We start from the raw sequence: 26434 nt of genomic DNA, 5'->3' as shown, positions 1-26434 counted from the left end.
TCAAACTATATAGATATCACCACTTTCGAATCTTGCATATCATATTTGAAAGTCTGCTGACCACGGTACTTGCCTCCTATTTCAGATGACAAATAAGAATGAAACAAACTTCTGATGTTATTACAGAATTAATTCACATAATATGGTAACATCCCATTCTGACCACTTGAGAAGTGGTTAGTTCAAACTGCCTTGTACTGTAAATGTAAAATACAAACTAGATTTAAAAGCACGTATAACTAACTCATTATTATATGGATAACATAAAATAATTCTAGACATATTCGGTTATGTAAACTGTATTACTAAAATTAATTGTACTTTTAAAAAATATACATGCAAAATATTTTTAAATTAAGTATGGGATCCACATATTTCTATTGGCAAATGCTGATATAAAACATCTAATTGATCTTGGTGATTTTAAGTGAGTACAACTTAAAAAAGGAATTGAGGCACCTGGGTGGCTCAGTTGGCTGAGCATCCAACTCTTGATTTCAGCCCAGGTCATGATCTCACTGCTGTGAAGTCAAGCCCCACACAGGGCTCCATGCTAGGTGTGGAACTTCATTGGGATTCTCTCTACCCCTCTCCCTCTTCTCCACTCATGCTCCCATGTACTTTCTCTCAATAAATAAATAAGTAATAAAAAAGGAAATCAACTTTTCTTCACAGAATGCATTTGACAATGTATCAAAAGACATTCTATGTATTTATAACTTTGAATAGTATTCATTGCCCTTATTTCCCATCAAGAAAATTCTCATCTATAAAATAACTTTAGGTATTTTCTATTCCATCAGGAATAAGACACACATTTCTAGTTCATATTAGCAAGAGAAAATACTTCACTTTATAAAGCTAAATCTTACTATAAAATTTTCAAAACCACATCTTCAAAAAGATCCTTTTTTTTATTATCCATAGTATAACCCTTTAATTACATCAACATGATCAGTAAACACAGAAGTTAAAGAATTCCATTGTCACAGCCTAGATCAGTATTAAAGAAAAAGTACTCCCAAATTAGATACATTCCTTGACATTTCTAATTACCATTAGGGAGAATTATACATATCAACATTTTCCCTCATTAGGTGATAACAAAAACACATATAATGCTACAATAAAAACAATTTTGAGAAGTAAAAATTATTTACATTAGGTTTCAGGTTGATTATTTTCTACAGCATTGTAATAAAGCAGTGCTAAATTACTGATTTCTTCAAATCAAAACCCTCAAGAACTTGTCTACAATATTTTACCTGGTAAAACTTTTACTTGGGGTTGTTGGCATCTTTACACTATCATTTTCATGAATATTAAATGTGATTTATGGTAAAATGCCTAAATTTTTAGCTTTATATTTAATTCATGCCACTAAATAAGTTATTTTCACCTTAAAAGTAAATGCACTATAGGGGCACCTGGGTGGTTCAGTCGGTTAAGTATCTGACTTTAGCTCAAGTCATGAGCTCACAGTTTGTGGTTTCGAGTCCTACGTTAGGCTCTGTGTTGACAGCTCAGAGCCTGAAGCTTGCTTGGGATTCTGTGTCTCCCTCTCTCTCTGCCCCTTCCCCGCTGGCACACTGTCTCTCTCTCACAAATAAATAAAACATTAAAAAAAAAAAAGTAAAAAAAAAAAAAAAAAGCACTATAATTTAAAATAAACCAGGGGCGCCTGGGTGGCTCAGTCGGTTGAGCATCCGACTTCGGCTCAGGTCATGATCTCGCGGTCTGTGAGTTCGAGCCTCGCGTCGGGCTCTGTGCTGACAGCTCAGAGCCTGGAGCCTGTTTCAGATTCTGTGTCTCCCTCTCTCTCAGACCCTCCCCCGTTCATGCTCTGTCTCTCTGTCTCAAAAATAAATAAATGCTAAAAAAAAATTTTTAAAAATAAAATAAAATAAACCCTAAACAAAAACTCTACAATTGTTTTAATATTTTAAAGACTTAACTACATAATAAACTATTGTAAATGCTCAAATTTCAGCATACATGCTAATCTTCAGAGGGCTCTTTCCTGACACTCTCTATTCCTTTATTCTTAGTTTTTTTTTCACTCACTGTACTTACCATGTATGTATGCACGCACGCATGCACACACACACACACACACACACATATTCCATATATATGCACATATATCCCCATTCAAATATGTACATACATTTGTGTATGTATGCAAAATGTTTATGCTTTTGTAGCTCTCAAAAATATCTCGAGCTTTTTGTCATAGCTAGATAAAATTAAAAAGGTAAAAGGGCAATAAATGATATTCAGAATGACAGCATATAACTCTATACACACACACACACACACACACACACACAAACTGAAAAAGTTCAAAATCAGTGTCCAACTACAAGTACTTAAAAAAAAACCTGAATTGTTTTGTGTTATCTTACTTTATCATCTGGGGCTAACCCTGATCTGGGACTGTCCACTGTTAAATTAAAAAAACTTTTCTTTTTTTTTTTTTAATTGTGGAAATGTAACCATTTTACTTACTTACAAGAATACAGAAAACCACTCTGGAATGCCAACTGAGTTTTGTCCTAAGAATGGGTGATACATATGTACACTTTTTTTTTTTTTTTTTAAAGACAACAGCTGTAAAGCTGTGAACACTCCCAAACTAGATCCTCTACTATGGGTATTTACCTGCAAAAATGGTGTCATATTGTGGCCCCTTTGGCACTTCTGGTAAAAAAAACAAAAACAAAAACAAAAACAAAACAAACAAACAAAAAAAAAAACAAAAAAAACCTCTTTGGACTGATTCAAACTTCTTTAATAGTGAAGAATTTATTAGAGTGGCAATTTTTGGCTTATGTCTTTGAGAGATCAAAACAATTTCTTGTTAATAACTACAGAAGGTTGAGGGAAAAGCTGCAGATTGCTTTTAAAATGCCTAAATGACTTTTCTTTAGGTAAAGAAGCAAAATTTACATGCAGAACAAATTGAGCATTTTAAAGTTTGGATTAAAATCCAATTTTACAAAGGCAGACCAACATTCTAAAATATCATGTAGAGTAATATGATTTCACAATACAGACAGCTTCATGTATTTCTTTATATCATTTTCCGTAGTGACTGGCTTTAAATTAAACTTATTATAAATAAGGTAAACGCATTAGGTGGTTTGTAAGCAAATTTTCTACTGTTTATCCATCAATAATTAAATCATAATAAACATCCAATGCCAAACGTGTAAGCTAACCATACTTAATGAGGAATAACTAACATTTAAAAACATTAAATTTTTTCACTAGAAACAAATTTCTTATTTACATAAAATATGAAGTTACTATACAAAATACTGACAGAGCACTGAAATAAAAGTTCATACTTTATATTTTTCCCCCAAAACACTTAAATATCTTAATCCTTTATGTGTTAAAATCTGAAGACAATTCTTTTCCTTTGACAGTACAGTCAAGCACACAAACCAGAAAAAAGAAACCTAAGAACTTTCCTCTATCCATATAAACACATTAGAAAGACAATAAATACAAGAATACCGTGACCCACGAGATGAAAAATGTCATAGTAGGAAGCTATTGGGGTTCGTCCCTCCACCCAAAACAACCAGTACAGTGGGAAGAAAAAAAAACCCAAAACAGAACCAACTATTTAAGGACTCTAGAACCTGACTGGACACTTAAAACAACCCTGAGTGTTTGCTAAAAGGGAGAGACTGCTAGGAGAACCACACCTGCAAACCCATCAACACTGCCCATTCCTCAGCCCTGTCCATCACTCCTAGAGCAACTGGTTGGTGCCAGGGCAGACAATTGGGAATCTTGACATCAAAAAATTGGGGGCTGAACTTTTCGGTCAGTCAGGCAGATCAGAGACTGGCACAGTGCAGACACATGCCTTCCTTTAAGCCCTTTCAGGCTGCAGGGGCTCCTCACAACAGCATCTGTTGGAAGATTTAAAGAGACAGCAATACTTCTTTGTTGTTTGAGCCAGATATTAAAGAAAATCTTCATCAGGCCAATAGCTAACTGCGAAGATAACAGAAAAGAAACGTCAGTGATCACACACAACCAAGAATATATATTTGCAAAAATAGTTTGGGAAAGTCACAAATGGATGGGAATAGCCCGAACAATGAAAATCAAAGAAACACTTGTGGAGAGGGAGAATCTGGTTTCCAGAGTTACTACATTATAAATGTCCTGGCCTCAACAAAAAATTACAAAGCATACAAACGAACAAGAAAACATGGCCCATTCACAATTAAAAAAAATTAACAGAAACCATTCCTGAAGAAGTCCAGAATTTGGAACTTGTAGTCCAAGATATTAAATCAACTGTCCTAGATACGCTCAAAGGGCTAAAGGAAACCCAATAATAACAACAAAAAAAAAAAAAGAAAAGAAAAAAAAGGAAATAAGGAAAACAATATACGAGAAAAAGGAGAATATCAACAAAGAGACAAATTATAAAAAAGAACCAAAAGAAATTCCAGAACTGAAAAAAAGCACAATAACTGAAATGAAATATTCACTAGTAGGGTTCAACAGATTTAAATAGGCAGGAAATAAAAGGATCAGGAAACTTTAAGAAAGTCAAAATTATCAAGTCTGAGGAACAAAAAGAAAAAGAATGAAGAAAAACAAACAGAGCCTGAGGTACCTATGTACCCCCATAGGCATCACAGGAGTCATAGACAAAAATAATGATAACCGAAAAAATAATAGTTGAAACTTCAAAAATCTGAGGAAAACATGAATATACACATCCAAGAATCTCAAGAAACTCCAAGAAGGATAAACTCAAAGAGATCCATGCCAAGATATTTTGCATTCAAAGTGTAAAACCCCAAAGACAAAGAAAGAATCTTGCAAGCAGCAAGGGAAAAAAGTAACTGGACCCACAGAAGTGATTCTCAATACGTTAACAACTAATGTCTCATCAGCAACCACGAAGATCAGGCCGCACTGGAAATGATGTATTTAAAGTCTGAAAGAAAGAAAAATCTTATCTCGCAACAGTATCCTTCAAGAATGAAGGAGAAATTAAGACATTTCCAGATAAACAAAAGCTAAGGAGGTTCATTAGTAATAGACCTGCCATACAAAAAATGCTAAAGGAACAGTTTCAGCCTAAAATGAAAGGACACTAGACAGTAACTCAAAGTCATAAGAAGAAATAAAGAACATCAGTAAAAGTAAGTTCATATGTACTTACAAAAGACAGTATAATTGTACTTTTGATTTGTAGCTTCTCTTTTTTCTCCCTTTTCCTATGATTTAAAGGGCAAAGTACACACATAGAAAAATGATAAATCTATGTTAATGGGCACATAATGTATAAAGAGGCAATCTGTCACAAGAGCAATATAAAGGAGGAAAGAAAGGGATAAACAGATCAGTGTTTATATACTATTGAACTAACTACTACACAAACTAGTTTCATGTATGTTTAAGATGTTAATTGTAGTTCCCAAGTAATGATTAAGAAGTTAATTAAAAAGTATTACAGAAAAGGAAAAAAGAAGGAGATCAGAAAAGTACACTACAAAAAATCAACTGTGCAAAAACAGGGCAATAATGGAGGAATTGAAGAACAAAAAACAAGACACAGAAAATAACTAAATCAAAACCGTAAATCCTTCCTTATTAGTAATTACTTTAAATGTAAATGGATTAAACTCTTCAACTGAAAGGCAGAGATTGACAGAATGGATTTTTTTAAATATGGTCCATCTGTATATTGTCTACAAGAGATTTATTTTAGATACAAAGACACAAAGAGATTGAAAGTAAAAGGACAGAGTAAGGTATTTCATGCAAACAGTAACTAAAAGAGCTGGAATTACTATATTTTTGTCAAGCAAAATAGACTAAAATAATTAAAATAGGTTACAGGAGATAAGGAAGGGCACTATATATTAATAAAAAATTAATATATAACAACTGTAAACATATACATACCTAAAAACAAAGCTTGAAAACATATTAAGTAAAAACTAACACAAATGAAAAAAAAAGATAGTTCTACAATCATAATAATTGGGAGATTTCAATATCCCATTTTCAACACTGGACAGAAGGACCAGATATAAGATCAATAAAAGAAATAAAGGACCTGAACAACACTAGATACCTAATGTATTAGATCTAACTGACATATATAGAATGCTCCACCTAACAACAGGAGAGTACACATTCTTCTTAAGTGCCAATGGAACATTCTCCATGATACTTATTAGTAAGACCACAAAGGGCGTCTTAATAAATTTAAAAAGATGCAAATCATGCAAAGTATGTTTTCCAATCACAATAAAATGAAACTGGAAATCAGTAACAGGAAAAAAAAATGAAAATTTTACATATATGTGAAAATTAAACAGCATAACTCTTAAACAACCAATGGGTCAAAGAAGAAATCACAAGAGATATTAGAAAATACCTTGAAACAAATGAAAACAAAAACACAGCGTATCAAAACTTATGGGATATAGGAAAAAGCAATGCTAGGAAGAAATTTACAGCTGTAAAACCTATAATAAAAGAAGATCTTAAATCAACAAACAGCAAATGAAACCCAAAGCTAGCAAAAAGAAATAATAAAGATTATACTGTAAACAGAGATCAGAAAAAACAATGGGAAGTCAACAAAACCAAAAGTTGGTTCTTTGAGGGGAAAAAAAAAAACCCTTCAACAAAATCAACTTTTAGCTAGATTGACTAAGAAAAAAAAGAACTTAAATTACTAAAATCAGAAATGAAAGTGATGACAACCCATCAACTACACAGAAATAAGAAGGATTATAAGAAATTACTATGAACAGCTGAACACCACACTGGATAACTTAATGAAATGGACAAATTCCTGGAAACGACCAAACTACCAAAACTGGCTCAAGAAGAAATAGACAATCTGAACAAACACATAAGCAGTTTGAATCAGTAATCAACACTTGTAACAAAGAAAAGCCCAGGAACAGATGGCTTGACTAACAAATTCTACCAAATATTTAAAGAAGAATTAATAAGAATCCTTCTTAAAATATTCCAAAAAGCTAAAGAGAAGTGATTACTTCCAAGTTCATTCTATGAGGCCAGTATTACCCTGATAGCAAGGCCAGACAAAAACACCACAAGAAAACTACAGGCTACTACTAATAAAATACTAAAATAGTAATACTAAAACTACTAACATTCTCCAATTCATTTGCAGAGTAGAAGTCCCTAACAAAATACTAAGAAACCAAATTCAGCAAAGTACTGAAAGGATCACACTTATGACTCAAATGAGATTTATCCCCAGAAGGCAAGGAGGTTCAATATGAGAAAATAATCAATGTAATAACACATTAACAGAATGAAAGACAACAACCACATGAACATCAATTAATGCCGAAAAAAAAAAAAAAAACATTTAACAAAATCCAATACCCTTTAATGATAAAATACTCAATGAAGTAGGGATAGAAGGGAACTTCCTCAACATGATTAAAGTCATATATGAAAAAACCACAAGTAACATTATATGCAAAGGTGAAAAACTGGAAACTGTTCCCCTAAGATCAGGAACAAGACAAAAATGCCCACTTTTACTACTCCTATTCAACATAATACTGGAAGTTCTGGCGTGAGCAATTGGGCAAGAAATAGAAATAAACGGCATCATACTTGAAAAGGGAGACATAAAACTATTTCTATTTACAGATGATAAGACCTTATATGTAGAAAACCCTAAAGAATCACATATAAAAACCTGTTGGAGCTACTAAATGAATTCAGCAAAGGTGAAGGATACAAAATAAACAAACATCAGTTGCCATTTCTGTATATCTGCAACAAATACATGAAAAGGACATTTACATAGCATAAAAAACAATGAAATACTTAGGAAAAACTTTAAATGAGGAAGCACAAGACTTGTACACTGAAAACTACAAAATGTTGCTTTAAGAAGACCTAAACAGAAGACTTAAATAAATGCAAAGGTATTCTGTATTCATGTATTAGAAAACTTAATATTAAGATGACAGTATTACCCAAAATGATCTATAGACTCAATGCAATCCCTATCAAACTCCCAATGGTATTTTTACAGAAATAGAAAAACCCATCCTAAAATTTATACGGAATTCCAAGGAACCTTGAATAGCCAAAACAATCTTGAAGTAAAAGAACAAAGTTGAAGGACTCACATTTCTTGATTTCAAAACTTACTACAAAATCACAATAATCAAAACATGGTATAGGCATAAGGATAGACATAAAGACCAATGAAACAGAACTGAGCCCAGAAATAAACTTTCATATCTATGATCAACTGATTTTCAGCAAGGTTGCCAAGATCATTCAGTAGGGAAAGCATAGTGCTTTTTAACAAATGATGCTGGGAAAACTGGATCTATTCACATGAAAAAGAATGAAGTTGGACTCTTATGCCAAAGAATTACCTCACTATGGATCAAAGGCTTAAATCTAAGAGCTAAAACTATAAAATTCTTAGAAGAAAGCATGGAGGTAATATTCATGACGTTACATTTGGCAATCACTTCTTAAATATGAAACCAAAAGCACAGGGAACAAAAAAGAAAAGTAGACAAATTAGAAAGACTTCATTAGAATTTAAAAACTTTTGAGCATCTAGGGAGAGTATCAAGAGACTTAAATTACAACTTGCACAAAGGTAGAAAATGGGTGCAAATCATCTATCTGGTAAGGGCTTAATAGCCAAAATAAAGAACTCCTATAACTCAAGAACAAAATACAAATATGATTAAAATATGGGCAAAGGACTATAAAGACACTGCACCAGAGAAGATACACAAATGGTCAATAAGTACCATGAAAAGATGCTCAACATTATTCATAGAGAAATGCAAATAAAAATCACCATGAAATATCACTGCACATCTACTAGGATGGCTACTACAAAACAAATAAAAAGCAGAAAATAACAAATGTTGATCAAAAAGAAAAGAACAAATGTTTGTGAGGATGTGGACAAATAAAACCACTGGTGCACTGCTGGTGGGAACTTAAAATATGCAGCCACTGTGGAAAACTGTCTGGGGATTCCTCAAAAAGTTAAACAAAGAATAACCATATCACCCAGCAATTCCACTCCTGGGGATATACCAAAAAGAATTGAAAACAGCAATTTTCAACTGCTAGTATATTGCTAGTTTCAATACTAGTGTCAAGAGCAGCATTAATCCTAACAGACAAAAGGTACAAACAACATAAGTGGAATAAACAAAATGTGAAACATACGCACACAGAATACTATTCTGCAAAAAAAGGAAAGTTCTGATACATGTTACAACATGAATGAACCTTGAAAACATTATGCTAAACGAAATAAGTCAGACACAAAAGGACAAATATTGTATGATTCTACTCATATGAAATATCTAGATTAGGTAAATTCTGCACAGATACAGAATAGAGGTTAGCAGGGGTAAGAAGGTGGGAGCAATGAGGAGTTATCACCTAAGGGGTACAGAATTTTTGTTTGGGATGAAAATGCTCTGAAAATAGACAATAGTGATGATTACACAACATTCTGAACGTATTTAATGTCACTTAATGGTACAATTTTATGTTCTATGTATTTTACCACAATAAAAGGTTTTTTTTCCTGTGTCGGCACACATTTACATCGGTTTTTCATAAAGCTTAAATATGGCCAATACCTTATTTTAGTAGAATTTTATTAAAAGAACTGGCTAAATAATTTCATTGTGAACAGTCAACCTATATCAATTATTTTGAACACAAGAGAGTAAATATTTGGATTACTGCTTATGGTTAGGATATAGAAACTTGCAAAAGACTTTCGTTGCTCCCACCTCAACAACAAGAACAAGACAGAGAGTATAAAATCATCTCAGAGAGAGCTGAGGTGCAAAGAAACATAAGTAAACTAAATTCCTACAGGAACAAGCCCTTTCTAGTAATGAAAGGAAGCTGGGGTCATGATGGAATGAAGAGTGAACCTGCTATAGAAGGAAAAAATTAGTCCAACATTTAACAAACTTTTAAGGGGAGCACAGTGGCTGACACAACAGATTAAAATCATTAGCAGCCTCATTCCCAAAGCAAATCTGCACTTTCTCAAAAGGATGTTTTCCAAATACTGGAGCTGCGGAGTAGGGAGGCACGGGTGCAAAATGCTGGCAACAGGGCAACAGAGCTAAGAGAAAAGCATCCCCAAAGGACAAGGGCCTTCACCAAGTGCAAAGCCACACCCACTACAGGATGGCATCAGGGTATCAGGCAAATGCTTTCTCCAGAAGAGAGGAAAGCCAGGGATGGAGCAAAGGAGAAAAGAAAATGTCTCAGCTGCTCAAAATCCCAGCAGTTGGGCTGTGAAACGGCAAGACATCTTACAGTTTTATGAACTGTTGGCTGGGCTGTAAAGCATAAAGATTTCTTCAGTCTCACAAGTGCTCAGACCCTAAGACATAATGAAGGGCAAGTCTTTGATTCTGCACTCAAAACATCTGATACCACTGGTGAACTAAATAAAACTAAAGCTGTAACAGAGTCCAGACTCACATTAGGCTGTTTTCCTATTACTATTGTATTTCAGCTTTTCTCCTTCAACTATGTCACAGAGGTCTATTTATGTAAATGAATGCTATGCATCATCCTTTTAAATGTACCATGAGGCAGAAATGTTTTACACTACCTTTTTCATTACAGACTATTAAGACATGTATCTAAGGATAAGATTTAAGAAAATTAATATATTTTACTGCTTCATCAAAAACCTTGTTAAGTGAAATTGTTTCCTTCCTTGCAAATGCACATAGGGAAAGAATGCCACTGCTACAATTTGAAATAAGGAGCTAGTAGTTTTATAGACCACTGCATATGTAGCATCAGAGCAAATGTCAACAGTTTTAAAAAGTCAAATAATGTTTTAGTATTATAAAAATTAAGTTTTGACTTCGCAGGCTCCCTGAAAGTGTTTCAGGATCATGGATCACACTGAGATCTGCTAGGCAACTTCCCAAACTTCATTCCAATGAACTTATCTTAGCAAACTGAATATTAGTAATTCAATAAGGCTAATGGTCAGCTATTAACAATAGAAATCACATAATCGAAATTACCAATTGGTGAGCTCAGGAAGAAGAGCAAATTTGGAGGGGGGGGGCAATGAATTCAAGACTGAACTTACTGGAGCAAACTTAAATGAGTCCACAACTCAGAAAAAAAGTCACTTTATAGATCTGAGAGTGACATTTATTTTTTTTAATGTTTGTTTATTTATTTTTTTTTTTTTTGAGAGAGAGTGTGTGTGTGTGTGTGTGTAATTGGGGGAGGGGCAGAGAGGGAGACACAGAATCCAAAGCAGGCTCCAGACTCTGAGCTGTCAGCACAGAGCCCAACGCAGGGCTCAAACTCATGGGCTGTGAGATCATGACCTGAGCCACCCAGGTGCCCCCTAAGAGTGACATTTATAAAACTGATTAAAGCCAGGAAGAATTGTGTGATAAGAGGGAAGGTCAGAAATGTGACGAATGCCTACAACTATTAAGTGGATAAAGGGAAGTCAACAAAACACCTCCAAAAAGAATGAATCAGACACAAATTGTGATAAATGAAAGAATGTCAGTGACCATAGGAGCCAATCCATTTTATGGCTAGGGAAACAGAGCTTGAAGAGGCTCAAAAAAATGATTTGGCCAAGCATCTGAAAGTGAGAGCATCAGGTCTTAAAATGCCACTTTAGGGATCCCAACTGAGTTTTCTTTCCAGAGTACCAAATTTCCAGAGAGTTAGGAAGCAATTCTTTCCTATTCTAGCTAGAGAATTAAAGCCTAGCATGAGGGACAGATATGAAGGAGTAAATAACACATGTATTTTCCACTCCCTCTAAACCCTGCTCCTCTTACTAGTCTATCATGTGTTCTGGTTTTCTTCATATCCCACAAATCAATGCATCACCCAACCCGTAGGCCCTTCCTTCAAAATAGATCCAGAGTCTGACCATGCCTTACCACCTAAACTGCTAAAATTTTAACTCAACCTCAATCATTTCTTTGCCTAGAATATTCAGAGCATCCTGAATGCTCTTCCTGCTCCCACCCCACCACCTTCCTGCCCCATTGACCACCAGTAGCAACCAGAGCATACATACTAAGTCATACATACTAACATCATCTCTCTTCTTAAAAACCCTCCAACAAATGGCACTTTACTCAACAGTTAACGCCAAAATCCTTAAATGGCTTACCAGGTCCTAAATGACCTGTCTGCCATTCCCCTTTTTTATCCTTCTCTGCTCCCACCTACTCCATTCTAGCAGCACAGCATAGTCTCTTTGCTGATCCTGCCTTTGTACTTGCTCTTCCTTGGCCTGGAATGCACTTCTCCCAGATAGTCTCACTTCTTTCTGGGTTCTACTCAGACATCGCTTCCCTGGTCACCCTATATAAAAGTGACAACTCTATACCCAGGTTACACTCTATCCCCCTTCCTTGTTTTAATTTCCACCATAGTCTTCCTGCTTGACATTCTAAATACTGGTTTACTGCTGATTCCCTCCACTAGAATTTAATCCCCTTGAGAGCAGGGACTTAATGTTTTTTTCACTGGTTGTATTTAGTACAAAACCCAGCATTTAGTACAAAACCTAGCACTCAATAGGCACCAAACCTGCCTAATGAATGAATGAATGAAGTAAATAACAGAGATTAGTAATCTTTTATAACCTGAAGTATTTCTATTTAAAGTCAATTTATTAACTGGCAAAGTTTTAGATCACTGTCCCATTCTGATGGCTCTGCTTAGGCTTTTCCTTTTATGTTAAGAAGTTTCATTCGTTCATTCAATAAACACTCACACAGAGGCCCTATCATGTCCTAGGCAATATGTAGCATGAAGGCAGAAAGATAAATAAAACATGAACTCTGCCCACAAGAAACTTAGTCTTGGGGAGGTAGTATATCATTTCCAGAACAATAAAGTTACAGTACTCCAGTGACAGTAATGCAGGTTAATACACTAAATGTTGTTAAAACTATTACAAAAGTCAAATAATTCATTCAACAAAGAAAATACTCAAACTGTACTTTTCATGAAAACTGCTTCACCAATTTGATAACTTATGTAAAACAATCTGATTGGCTGAAAAGATCAAGACCTTTAGTTCACTATATTGGAACATGAAGTGAAATCCCTACTCATCTTGATTCATTATCTCTTGGATTCAGTAACATCTTAGACAAAACCGAAACCAGTCACCAAGAAATCTCTAACAGGCTTATTAATGTTGCATCTCAATACATTCATTGGTATAAATAATCCCCAAATCCTCTGGCTTTCCACCAGAAGTATTTTATTTTCTTTAACATGTATTTCTGCTTATATTGTTGGAAAATACATTAAAATTTAAAATATGATTAAAATCTGATTTTTAAAAATCACTCAAAATGTAAATACTTTCATCACAAATAACAATAAATTGATTTGCAGATGATAAATCCCCACAGAAAGGGCATTTGTTTGAAACAGCTGTTTGGTTTCAGTGAATTCAGAAAGTCATCTATTAGAAATGTCATATGATGCTTTTGATAATAATGGGCTTACTCACAGCAGAACCAAGAGAGCAATTGTAATCATTTGAGGTAGTGTGTGATTTTGATACACAAATGGTTATACACAAAAAGGAAAAGGCCCACTGAAAAAGCAGAAAAGATTTGAAAACAAAAAGGTATCTGAAAAATGTAAGACTTCATTACTTTTTATCTATTCCTTTGTAAATGGGTCAAATTATTATTCACTCTAGCTAAATTAATTTTACCATATTTTCTATGATTTAAAAATGCTTTAAATTATATTGTAAAACTAGAAGTTCACTGAAAAATATAAATTTTAATTTTAATTTTTTAAATTTTAAGTAGGTTCCATGCCCAGTGTGGGGCCTGAACTCACTGCCCAGAGATCAAGAGTCATAGGCTCTATTGACTGAGCCAACCAGGCACCCCTACAAACTGTTTTTAAAACACTTGCTCTGCCAATTATCTCCTACCCTTGAAAATCATCTTTGATGGCTAGTGAAATATTACTACTCTAAAAAAATCGAAACTCTTCCACTATAATTCAAAAACAAAGAAGGCAATTCAAATTACTATTGTCTATCTCAATTAAGTGATAAGAGCTCCTAATCATGGGTTTGCATGTAAGTATTTCTCAAAGTAGATCCACAATAGGTTGAAGTAGACTATTGATTATTCTGGGCTTCAAATTACATTACTTAATCCCTTGAAAACTAACACTTTTAAGCAATAAAGGAAGCACTGGGAGTTTACAGCTTTGTGTAGTACCTGACCTATCCTCTCTAGAGTAATCCAGCTTATTTTATTTGGTGAAGAGTCAACTAGTGATAATATTAGAACAATAGTTTCAAAGTTCTTCTTGAGGAAGGTAAAGTAGTTTAAATAAAATGTTTCCCCAAGCATTAGAGAAAAAACAATACCCCTAAAAGCTTTATTTTTAAAATAGGAAAATAATGGCACATACACTAATGGAAACAAAACTGATCTAGGCACTTTGCAATTGTAAGATCAGACAAAGTAACTACATTTATACTCTTGATTCATATTTGGCCACAAACTCAAAGGTCATTCTTTACAATTTCCATTCCCTCAAATGCATATCCAATTGGATCAAGTCAGACTGTGCTATTTTCATACCCGTCACAGTTCTCCATCCCACCACCCTCTACCTCCACTGCTAAGCCTTAGTTTAAACCATGACAATTGATTATCTAAAACATTACAACAAGCCTCATAAATAGTTTCCCTGCTTCTTTCAAAAGATTAATAAAATTGGTAAACCTCTGGCAATCCTGGTCAAGAAAAAAAAATGAACAGTATTATAATAGTGGAAATTAATATATAATTTATATTAACAAATTAATTATGATTAATATAATATATAATATACAATATATTATTATAATTAATAGTGGAAATTAATTAGGTACCATTTTGTAAAGTTAAATATTACATGCCCTATGATCCTATAATTCTTATTCTGGGCACATATCCAAGAGAAACTTTAATACACGTTTACCCAGAAATATGAACAGAAATGCTCACAGCAACATGTCTGTAACAGCGTAACACTGGGAACAACCCAAATGTCTGTAATAAGGAAAATGGATAAATCCTGATAAATTTGCAGAATGTAAGACTATATACAGTGGTAAAAATGAATGAACGACAATTACATGCGACAAGAATATTAATAACACTGTATCAAATCAAAAAAACAAATTCAGAAGACTACCTTTTAGCATACTTGTTTTATAAACAAAAACCAAAAAAAAAAAAATACATTGTTTAGGTAAATGTGTTTATAATAAAATCTTTATGAAACATAAAAGACTGAAATACAAATTTCAGAATGATAGCCAGCATTTAGGGAGAGGCAAGAACACACAGAAGATGTAAACAATTGGTAATGTTTGAGAAGTTGGATTCACAGATACTACTTTACTGATGTATAAATACACTCTAGATAAAATCATGCACAGACCAGTGAGAATAACATGTCATGAGCCGCAAATTGTGATTAACACAATTCTGTGCAAATTGGTGGGAAAATGTAAATTAAGTTTAGGGGAAAAAACTAAGAATGAAAGGAAAGGCATAATTAAAGACTGAGTGGTTTAAAAATCTTATAAGAGAATAAGTGAAAATGTTTTAATAATAAAAAGGACACAGGGTTAGAGTCAAAAGGGCTGACTTTTCTTCCCCAGTCCTGCCAATAAGTAGCTGTGTAATCTCAGGCTACTCACTTACTTAACAGATGAGCTTCCAAAATGGACTATGCTCAGAAAGGATTTCTTTCTTTCTTTCTTTTCTGAAACAAATGGCCTATATTTAATGTTATCAGGTATGAAATCTGGTCACTTCTGGAACAGGTACCATTCCATTCTGAACTTCCCTTCTTTTCCGAACCTACCAATATTGTCTAATACCTGTCACTACACTATTGTGCTCACGAATAAAATTAAGACACATAACTGATCATTCCAACAGATACTCTTCATAACTTTACTGATTATTACAATCACTTAAGCTGAAATTCAAAAGATATATATACTCTGGGAGAATAGTTTTTATCTGACATATGTTTGATCAATAAATGTTCCTACAAAAAATCATATTAAGACCAATCATAGAAGTTTAACCAAGTTATGCTACAATAACAGACACCAACAAATCCTGATGTCTCAAAATAACTAAGATTTTATTCCTTCATGCTAAATGCTCATTGAGAGGTGACTTAAAGGACCTAGGCTAAAGTAGCAGCTACCATAGGAAGGAGACAGTGTGGCAAAGTATATACTTTTTTTTTTTTAAGTTTATTTATTTATTTCAAGAGAGACAGAAACAGTGTAAGCAGGGGGCAGGCAGAGAGAGAGAATCCTAAGGAGGCCTGCACAGAGAGCACAAAGCCCAATGCTGGGCTCAAACTCAAAACCGTGAGGTCATGACCTGAGCCAAAACCAAGAGTGTATGCTCAACTGACTGAACCACCCAGGCCCCCCAAGTACATACTCAATATTTAAAGTTTCCATCTAGGAGTATCACACACTTGTTCTACTCACACTTCATGGCTAAATCAAGTCACATGGCCATGCCCACCTTTAATTTGGCAGGAATACTTACCATATACCCCAAGAGGAGAGTAAGAGTACTTATGAACAAGTTTCACAATTTCACAAATTGGAAACATCAAATGAAATGTTAACATACTATGATGTACTAAAAAATCAAGATTACAAAGAAATAATTGATATACTTGGTTTTGAAGATTTACCCACACATATATGTCATCAAATTGGGGTTCCTGGGTGGCTCAGTCATTAAACATCTGACTTTGGCTCAGGTCATGATCTCACAGCTCATGAGTTTGAGTCCCACATCGGGTGAGCTTGAGCCACGCTTTGGGTGAGCTCAAGCCTCACTTTGGGTAAAACACAAGCTCCAGGTGAGCCCTGCTATTCTCTCTCTCTCTCTCTCTCTCTCTCTCTCTCTCTCTGCCCCTTGCTCACTTGTGCCCTCTCTCAAAAAAAAAAAAAAAAAAAAAAGGACAACCTAGAGAAAATGGATAAATTCCTAAAAACATATAAATGGCCAAAACTGAAACAAAACTGAAACTGAAACAGCCAAAACGGAAGAAACACAAAATCTGAGCACACCAATTCCCAGCAAAGAAATTGAATCCGTAATCAAAAAACTCCCAACAAACAAAAGTCCAGGACCAGATGGCTTCACAGTAAAATCCTACCAAACATTTAAAGAAGAGTTAACGCCTATTCTTCTCAAACTGTTCCAAAAACAGAAAAGGAAGGAAAAGTTCTAAATTAATTCCATGAGACCAGCATTACCTTCATACCAAAACCAGATAAAGACAACACTACAAAAGAAAACTACAGGCCAATATCCCTGATGAACACAGATGCAAAACTCCTCAACAAAATATTAGCAAACCAGATCCAACAATACATTATAAAAGTCATTCACCATGATCAAGTGGGATTTATTCCTGGGTTGTAGAGGTGGTTCAATCTTCACAAATCAATCAACGTGAGACATCACATCAGTAAGAGAAAGGAGGGGTGCCTGGCTGACTCGTGTGGTGGAGCGTGCTACTTTTGATCTCAGAGTTGTAAGTTCAAGCCCCATGTTGGGTGTACAGATTACTAAAAATCAAATCTCCAAAAAATATATAAATAAAAGAAAGGCTAACAACCATATGATCATTTCAAAAGATGCAGAAAAGGCATTTGACAAAGTACAACATCCATTCATGATAAAAACCATCAACAAAGTGGTTTTAGAGGGAACATACCTCAACATTATAAAGGCCATATATGAAAAACACACAGCTAATATCATCCATCTTACATGAAGAAAAAAATGACAATAACAACAACAACAGAGCTGTTCCTCTACAGTCAGAAATAAGACAGGGATGCCCACTCTCACCACTTTCATCCAACCCAGTACTGGAAGTCCTAGCCATAGCAATCAGACAACAAAAAGAAATAAAAGGCATCCAAATTGGTAAAGAAGTAAAACTTTCACTCTTTGCAGATGACACGATACCATATACAGAAAACCCTAAGGACTCCACCGAAAAACGGCGAGAACTGATGAACAAATTCAGTAAAGCTGAAGGATACAAAACCAATATACAGACACCTATTGCATTTCTATACATTAATAATGAAGCAGCAGAAAGAGAAATTAAGAAAACAGTCCCATTTACTATTTATGAAAAATACTAAGATACGTAGGAATAAACCTAACCAAAAAGGTGAAAGGTCTGTCCTCTGAGAACTATAAAACACTGAGGAAAGAAACTGAAGACAACACAAAGAAATGACAAAATATTCCATGCTCATGGACTAGAAGAACAAATATTGTTAAGATGTCTGCACTATGCAAAGCACTCTACAGAGTTAATGCAATCCCTACCAAAATACCAACAGCATTTTTCACAGAACTAGAACAAACAATCCTAAAATTTGTATGGACCCACAAAAGATCCTGAATAGCCAAAGCAAAGCAAAGCAAAACCGAAGGCATCACAATTCTAGACTTCAAGCCATATTACAAAGCTACAGGAATCAAAACAATATGGTACTGAAACAAAAAACAGATCAATAAAACATAATAGAAAACTCAGAAATGAACCTAGAATTATATGGTCAAGTAATCTTCGGCAAAGCAGGAAAGAATATGCAAAGAGGAAAAGTCTCTTCAAATGGTGCTGAGAAAACTGGGCAGCTATATGCAAAAGAGTCAAACTGGACCACCTGTTTGCACCATACACAAAAGTAAATTCAAATTGGAGTAAAGACCAAATATGAGACTTGAAACATAAAAATCCTACAAGAGAGCTCAGGCAATAATTTTTCTGACGTTGGTCATAGCAACGTCCTTCTAGATATGTCTCCTAACAAAATATAAAAGACAACCTACTGAATGGGAGAAGATACCTACAAATAACCTATCCGACAAAGGGTTAGTATCCAAAATATAGAAAGAACTGATACGGCTCATCTAAAACACCAATAATCCAATTAAAAATAGCAGAAGACATGAACAGGTATTTCTTCAGGAAGACATACAGATGGCCAAAAGACATATGAAAAGATGCTCAGCATCACTCATCATTAGGGCAATGAACACCAAACCATAATGAGATATCACCTCAAACCTATCAGAATGGCTAAAATAAAAAACACAAGAAACAAGTGTTGGTGAGGATGTGGAGAAAAATGAACCCTTGTGCACTGTTGGTGGGAATGCAAAGTGGTGCAGCCACTGTGGAAGACAGTGTGAAGTTTCCTCAAAAAATTAAAAATGGAACCGCCCTATGATACAGTAATTGTGCTACTGGGTATCTGCCCAAAGAATATAAAAACAGTAATTCGAAGGGATATATGCATCCCCATGTTTATTGGAGCATTATTTACAATAGCCAAACTATGGAAGCAGCCCAAGTGTCCATCAATATATGAAAGGATAAAGAAGTGGTATATATATACAATATGCAATGAAATATTATTCAGTCATAAAAAAAAGAATGATATGCAACAACAGAGATGGTGCAAGAGAGTATAATGCTAAGCGAAATAATCCAATCAGGGAAAGTCAGATACCATGTGATTTCACTCATATGTGGAATTTAAGAAACAAAGGGGGAAAAACAGACAGACAAACCAAAGGGAGACACTTAACTGCAGAGAACAAACAGATGGTTGCCAGAAGTGAGACAGATGAGGGGACTGGTGAAATAGGTGAAGGGGATTAGGAGTGCACTTGTCTTGATGAGCACTGAGTAACGTATGAAATTGTTGGATAACTACTGTACACCTTAAATGAATATTGCACTGTATGTTAACTACACTGGAATAAAAAAAAAAAAGATTTAATAACATAAAAACTCAAAAAGCAAATAAAGAAAAGGCCAAAAGACCAAATCTCCAGCACAATTCTGAAAGAAGAAGCAAAACAATCTATAGCTCTCAACAACACAAGTGTAAAGAAATTTCAGGGAAATATTTACTTTTTTCCCTAAAATCTCAGTATTGTAGACTAAGAGATTCAAATTATCCAGTTAGTTGATCAATGGATCCTCTACTACAAATAAGAAACAAGAATAGAAAGATTTCCCCAAATCTCTCATTTTGGAAAACAGATTTAAATTATTTGAATTAAACCGAGGGGGAGGTAGCCCGCAATAAAGGGTATAACAATAGGAATGACCTGCATACCAATAAGGTATACCATGATGGAGGTAAGGGTCTGGAACTGGGATAGATGTAGGCCAGGGTTACACCACTAACTACTGGAGAGAAGATATGCTGCAATCAAAATAACGAGAAGACTCGGAAACCCTCTGGGTGTCCCTGTACCAAGCATTAATAATACACTAATAATTAAAGTACACTGAAGTACGGGGTTCACTCCATGAGTACAATGACGGTAGAAAGGGAAGCTTAAAGGCTTAATTAAATGTGAGACATGACATGTAGAGGCCTGATAACCTGAGAAGTGTGATGAATGGATCTGGATTCTTCCCTGGAACAGAGTTGTATAAGAGCTGGTGAAAATGTAAGGAGATAAGGCATATTCAATCTCAAAAACAACTGAACTAGAACAACTGAACCAGAAAGCCCAAGTGAAACCTCACGTATGTAACTTTTAGAAGAGTATTAAATAATCTTTGATGCCATATTAACATCAGCTTAAATATTGCAATATCTGAGTAGCTTCAGATGCCAAAAATAATCAAAATAAGATCCTTCCCTTCATAAGATAATTGTCATGACTTCTGCCCTTCACAACCACATTTCAAGCATGTTCATTAATTAAAATATTTATTGAACATCTAGTATAGAGAAATCCTGTGTTAGGCACTAACAACAAAGAAACAAAAGACCCTATCACTGGCCTAGAGGTGAGAATCTAGAAAAGCAGGCAGTGACAATGAAGTGTAATAATGATGTAATCTCAAGCACCTCTGGGAGCACAGATAAGGGAAGACCACTGATAGAGGATACAGAGAACAAAGAAAGGCCCAGCACACTGCAGAGGTTCAGTAACTACTAAATGAAGACTGGCCTTATCTCCAGGACTTTAGTCTCCAGGACTAATATTTTGACCAGTGTTATTAGTCAGGTATTAGTCAAAAGACAGAAATCACACCAGTAATTTTAACAAAGAATTTAAGTGTAAATTGTTAACCAGGAATTGGAGAGCTGAAAAGGCAAAAAAGAGAACTCAGATAATCACAAAGATAGTAATTACAGGAAGCAGCTATGACCCCCAGGCTGAGGGAGAAAAAAAGAAGTGACTGAAATTACTAAAACTCAATGGTTTGGAGAAACCCCAAACCATTTGGGGTCCAGTTCTCTGGAAACAAAGCACTCTTTGAAGAACGCTAAGAACAAAGAATTTGTAGGAGGGTCCCTGAAAAGGTAAGATGGGAGATCTCTGAGATGGAACAAAAGGCTAGCTGATGGCATCTAGGAGAAGATTTGATGAGGGTTCTATGAGTGGGAAAAATGCAAAATGGAGCCACTTGCCGCTCTTTTTACTGTCAGGGTGAAGTCCTGTTGCTATGAAGATATTGATAGGGAGAAGTAAACACAAAGAGCAAATCCCTTGTACCTCCTCTTGCTTTCCTATTTCCCATTCTATTGGCAGAATTTAATAAAGAACTAGGTGGCAAAAAAGAAATATAGTTTGTAGGGTCTCAGCTTCCACGCTACAAAATAAAGTTTAAAGGATGTGTATGAGGCTGACTGAAAATACCCTAAAAGCCAGCACTACCTATCCCAATTTCTCCTCTCTAGGTACTTAAGGTAATATTCTGCAAATATTCAGAATCAGAAAACTCTAGTTAAATTATGCTATTTGACTTTTCTCATGAGCTCTGAGGAAATTATATAAAAAATGAACCCTAAAATAAGGGCATCTATTTTAACACTCCAAACTTTAAACTCTCACGTATTCAAAAATCATCACAAGATGTGATGTGGATTAACGTGGATTAGTGAAAGGTCTGAACTGCTAAAATCTTAGATGAATGCTATTTTATTACTCCAAAACATAAGTAGCTTTTTCTATTAGACCAAATCTTTTCTTAGTGATTAACTCTAATATTTTTATTGCCTGAGGGGCACCTGAGTGACTCAGTCAGTTAAACGTCCGACTCTTGGTTTCGGCTCAGGTCATGATCTCATGGTTCGTGAGTTCAAACCTGGCATCAGGCTCTGTGCTTACACTGCAGACCCTGATTGGGATTCTCTCTCTCCCTCTCTCTTTGCCCCTAACTCGCTTGTGCCATGTTTCTCTCAAAATAAATAAACTTTAAAAAAAAATTATTTTTATTGCCTGAAAAGTTCTGAATCTTCCTCTGAAATAGGTGACTTAAGAAAACATCATTTCAAACATACCACACTTCCCCAAATCTAAGATGTCATTAGAACACAGCACTAGTCCATAAACCACTAAGGTGAAAAAAATGCTAGAAGTTAAATTATGACTTCATGGGTTCTTTCAAGGACTTGTAAGAATTATTGCGAGAACTCTATCACATTAATTATCTAATGTACTACTAAAGGGTATTATCTCAGGATATACTTTATTTTTTTTTTATTATCAACTTCTATTGTATCAATTCTTTAGTATTTTGGTTTCTTTCAGCTTCTATTTTTATTTCCGTTGTAGTTTTATCTTAATATTTACTCAACAAATAGCATAAATACTAACCTTAGTTCATTTCTGTTCATTTTACACTGATGGGCTAAATAATTTCATTCAACATTTACAGGCCTAAGGCAGGAGATGGGAGAGGATGGGAAAGAATAGGTACAAGGATTTTTTGGGTGGTCATGAAAATGTTCTAAGATTATGGTGATGACTGTGCAAATGTAAATATATTAAAAAACCACTTAACTATATAAAACACAGAAATTATATTCAACAATGCTGTTAAAATTATGGTAAATTCTGCTTTCTTACATCAAAACAGTTAAAATATTGCATACTTTTGAAATAACTGTAAATAAATATTAGAAGATTCTCTTGTTCAGGTGTCAGCAAATTTTATCTGTAAATTACTTAATAGTAAATATTTTAAGCTTTATAAGCCACATACAGTGTCTATCAAGTGTTTTTAAAACCACCTTTAAAAATGTAAAAGCCATTCTTAGCTCTAGAGCTATAGCTTGTTTGACCCCTGCTCTAATCACATGCTATTTTTTTTTCTTTCAGAAAAAACCATAAATAACGGAACAAATTTGTTTTCCAGAATGCAAGCAGTCAAGAGGCACCTGGGTGGCGGTCAGCTGAACGTCTGACTTTTGACTTCGGTTCAGGTCATGATCCCAGGATCATAGGATCAAGCAAGCCCTGTGTTGGACTCCATGCTTAAGTATAGGGCCTGCTTAAGATACTCTCTCTCTCTCTCTCTCTCTCTCTGTCCCTCCCATAATTTGCATGTGCTCTCTCTCTCTAAAAATAAAAATATAAAAATAAATAAATTTTTAAGCGTAAAAAAAAAGAAACAAAGAAACCAAATGTAGCTCATAGTGATGCTAATATTAATGTGGAGACACTAAACACAAAAGCAGTTTTGGTCTTTGAGAAATTCATTTCACCATTCATATACCACTCCTACAGGGGACAAGGGACAGGTGAATACTAACAAAAATTATTTCCACACCATAAGTCAAATGTTCTAGATGTATCTTCTCAGCATCCAAAGTACGTAAGTGGAAAAAGACAAACTTCAGACATTTATCATTAATGATGCACACTATTTATTTCTAAAAGATCTGAGAGGACAAGGACTCACTGATGTATACCCTACACATCTAATCAAAATTCACTTATTGCCAGTTTTGCAAGGAAGTAAATACATCATCAATTAGTTTTACTAACTGGAACTTCCAGTACAGACTTTGTCAACTGGAATTCTACAGAATCCTAGGGTTCCATGAAGTACTACTTATTCAAGAGATCGTAACTTAAAAAATAATAAACTGGCCTTTGAACTTTGTGCACTAAAAGAGAGGTCACAGTGCTACAAGGTGATCAAGCAGGTCCACTGGCAGCTTTGTGTCAGTTCCGTAAGGTAATGCAATTTTCAGAAATTCCATGTAAACTGAGTCACATCAGAGTATTTACTCTTAATGTGTGACTTCTCTACTCGGCATAAAGACTCTGAGATTAATCCATGCTGTTGTGTGCATCCAGTTTCTTTTGTTGCTGAAAAGTATTCCACTGTATGGATATACCACAGGTTCTTCATTAGTCTGTTAATGAACACTTGAGTTATTTCCAGTTTCTGAATACTGTGATTAAAGTTCCTGTGGAGATTCTTGTAAACATCTTTTTTGCTAGGTCATTACGGTAGATGTCTAATTTTCTAAGGAATGGTCAGTTTTCCGAAGTGGGTATATCAGTTATACATTCCTACCACCAATGTAAATGTTCCTGTTTACTCCACATCATCATAACCACTGGTATTATCTTTTTTACTTCTAGCCATTCTGATGACATCTGTCATTTTAAGTTGTATTTTCCTAGTGACTAACAATGTTGACCACCTTTTCATGTGCTTATGATCCATTCACTTATCTTCTTCAATTTTTTGCCCATTTTAAATAGAGTTAAGGCTTTTTTATGTGGGAGCCCTTTGCATGACATATATACTACAAATATATTTTTCTGTTCTGTGGTTTGCCTTTGGTTCTCTTTTGTTCCTTTTATTTTATTGTTGGTTCTCTATGTCCTGAAATTTTTAGTACCAGTAAATCACAAATATTTTTTTCTGTATTTTTCTTGCATAAGTTTTATATTTTTAGCCTTACAATTTAATACCATTAACCATTTTCAATTACTTTTTGTATTTGGTGTGAGGTAAGGGTAACTGTTCATTTTTTAATGTATTTTTTTGTCTACTTATTGTATCAGAAAGGTCTATGAAAGAGGTGTATTAAATCCACAACTATAAAATGTATTTTATAGATGTATTAAATCCACAACTAACATGTTTTGAAGCCATGAATTAGGTGTATACAAACAAGAACTGTTATATCTTCCTAATGAACTGAACCTTTTAACATTATCCCTTTTTATCTCCAGTAATGTTTCTTGGCTAAAGCCACTATATCTCCTATTAGTAATAGTCAGAAGAGCCATTTCTTACTTAATATTTGCATGACACATTGTTTCCCTTATTTTTACCCTGAACTTCAGTTTATGCTTTGTAAGCAGCATATAGTTGGATTTTGTTTTTATTTATATTTGTCTTATCATGGGAGCATTTAGTCAATTTGCATTTAATTACTGATGTAGTTGAGTTTAAGTCTACCATCTTTCTACTTATTTTCCATTTGTTCCCTTGTTTTCTGTCCTTTGATTCTTCCTTTCCTTTCTTTTCTATTAATTAAATATTTACTATTCTATGTATTCTACAGGCTTATCTTTTAGCATCATTCTTTCAGTGGTTACTGTAAAAGACAAAAATGCATCTTTATTTTCTGTCTTAAAGATGTCTTAAATGCATCTTTATTTTCTGTCTTTATTTCTGTTCCATGCAGTGAGACATTCTTATAATTTAACTCTATTTACTTACTTTAATTTTTTTTAATGTTTATCCATTTTTGAGAGAGACAGTGCGAGTGGGAGAGGGGCAGAGAGAGAGGGTGACACAGAATCCGAAGCAGGCTCCAGGCTCTGAGCTGTCAGTACAGAGCCAAATGTGGGGTTCGAGCCCACGAACTGCAAGATCATGACCTGAGCTGAAGTTGGATGCTTAACTGACTAAGCCACCCAGGTGGCCCTATTTACTTCTTTTGCTATTGCTGTCATATAATTACTTCCACATGTTATATTATTTACCAATATAATATTTCCAATGGAATACTGGACATTGTTAAAACTATTGGTTTAAGCAGTTAATAGCCTTGCCCAACATACTTACTCCACTACTCTTCATTTCATCATGCTTCTGAGAATTTTTTTAATAATTTTTTCATTAAGTTTATTTATTCATTGAGAGAGAGAGAGAGAGAGAGAGAGAGAGAGAGAGAGAGAAAGGAAGGAGCAGAGAGAGAGGGAGACAGAGAATCCCAAGCAGGCTCTCCACTGTCAGAGCAGAGCCCGACATGGGCCTCGAAGTCACAAAACACGAGATCGTGACCCAGGCTAAAACCAAGAGTCAGACACTTAACCAACTGATCCACCCAAGAGTCCCTGAGAATTTTTTCTTTAGCCTGGTGAACTTCCTTAATATTTCCTGAAGTATGGATATGCCACACTTCTATCAGCTTTTGTTTATCTAAGAATGTATTTATTTCATTTTTATTTCTGAAAGATATTTTCACTGAGTATAGAATTGTCAG

General features: G+C 34.7%; 1 protein-coding gene across 2 annotated transcripts in view; it reads right to left on the bottom strand.

Annotated features, from left to right (window-relative positions):
• Positions 1-26434, bottom strand: part of CDK17 (cyclin dependent kinase 17) — a 108782-nt gene that overhangs the window by 43001 nt on the left and 39347 nt on the right. Inside the window, exon 1 of one of the 2 annotated variants that reach the window (XM_019446501.2) lies at positions 15798-15860. The exons of the other annotated variant lie outside the window; for it this stretch is intronic. The gene's annotated coding sequence lies outside the window, so the exon portion shown is untranslated. Of the gene's footprint in view, positions 1-15797; positions 15861-26434 lie in introns of those variants that run through there. 2 annotated transcript variants of the gene reach the window in all.

The sequence above is a fragment of the Panthera pardus genome, unplaced genomic scaffold, assembly GCF_024362965.1.
Source record: "Panthera pardus isolate Hobbes unplaced genomic scaffold, ASM2436296v1 HiC_scaffold_6, whole genome shotgun sequence".
In the NCBI taxonomy this organism is placed as follows: Eukaryota; Metazoa; Chordata; class Mammalia; order Carnivora; family Felidae; genus Panthera; species Panthera pardus.
The sequence above is the reverse complement of the archived record's forward strand: the minus strand, read 5'-3'. Positions and strand labels throughout refer to the sequence as shown.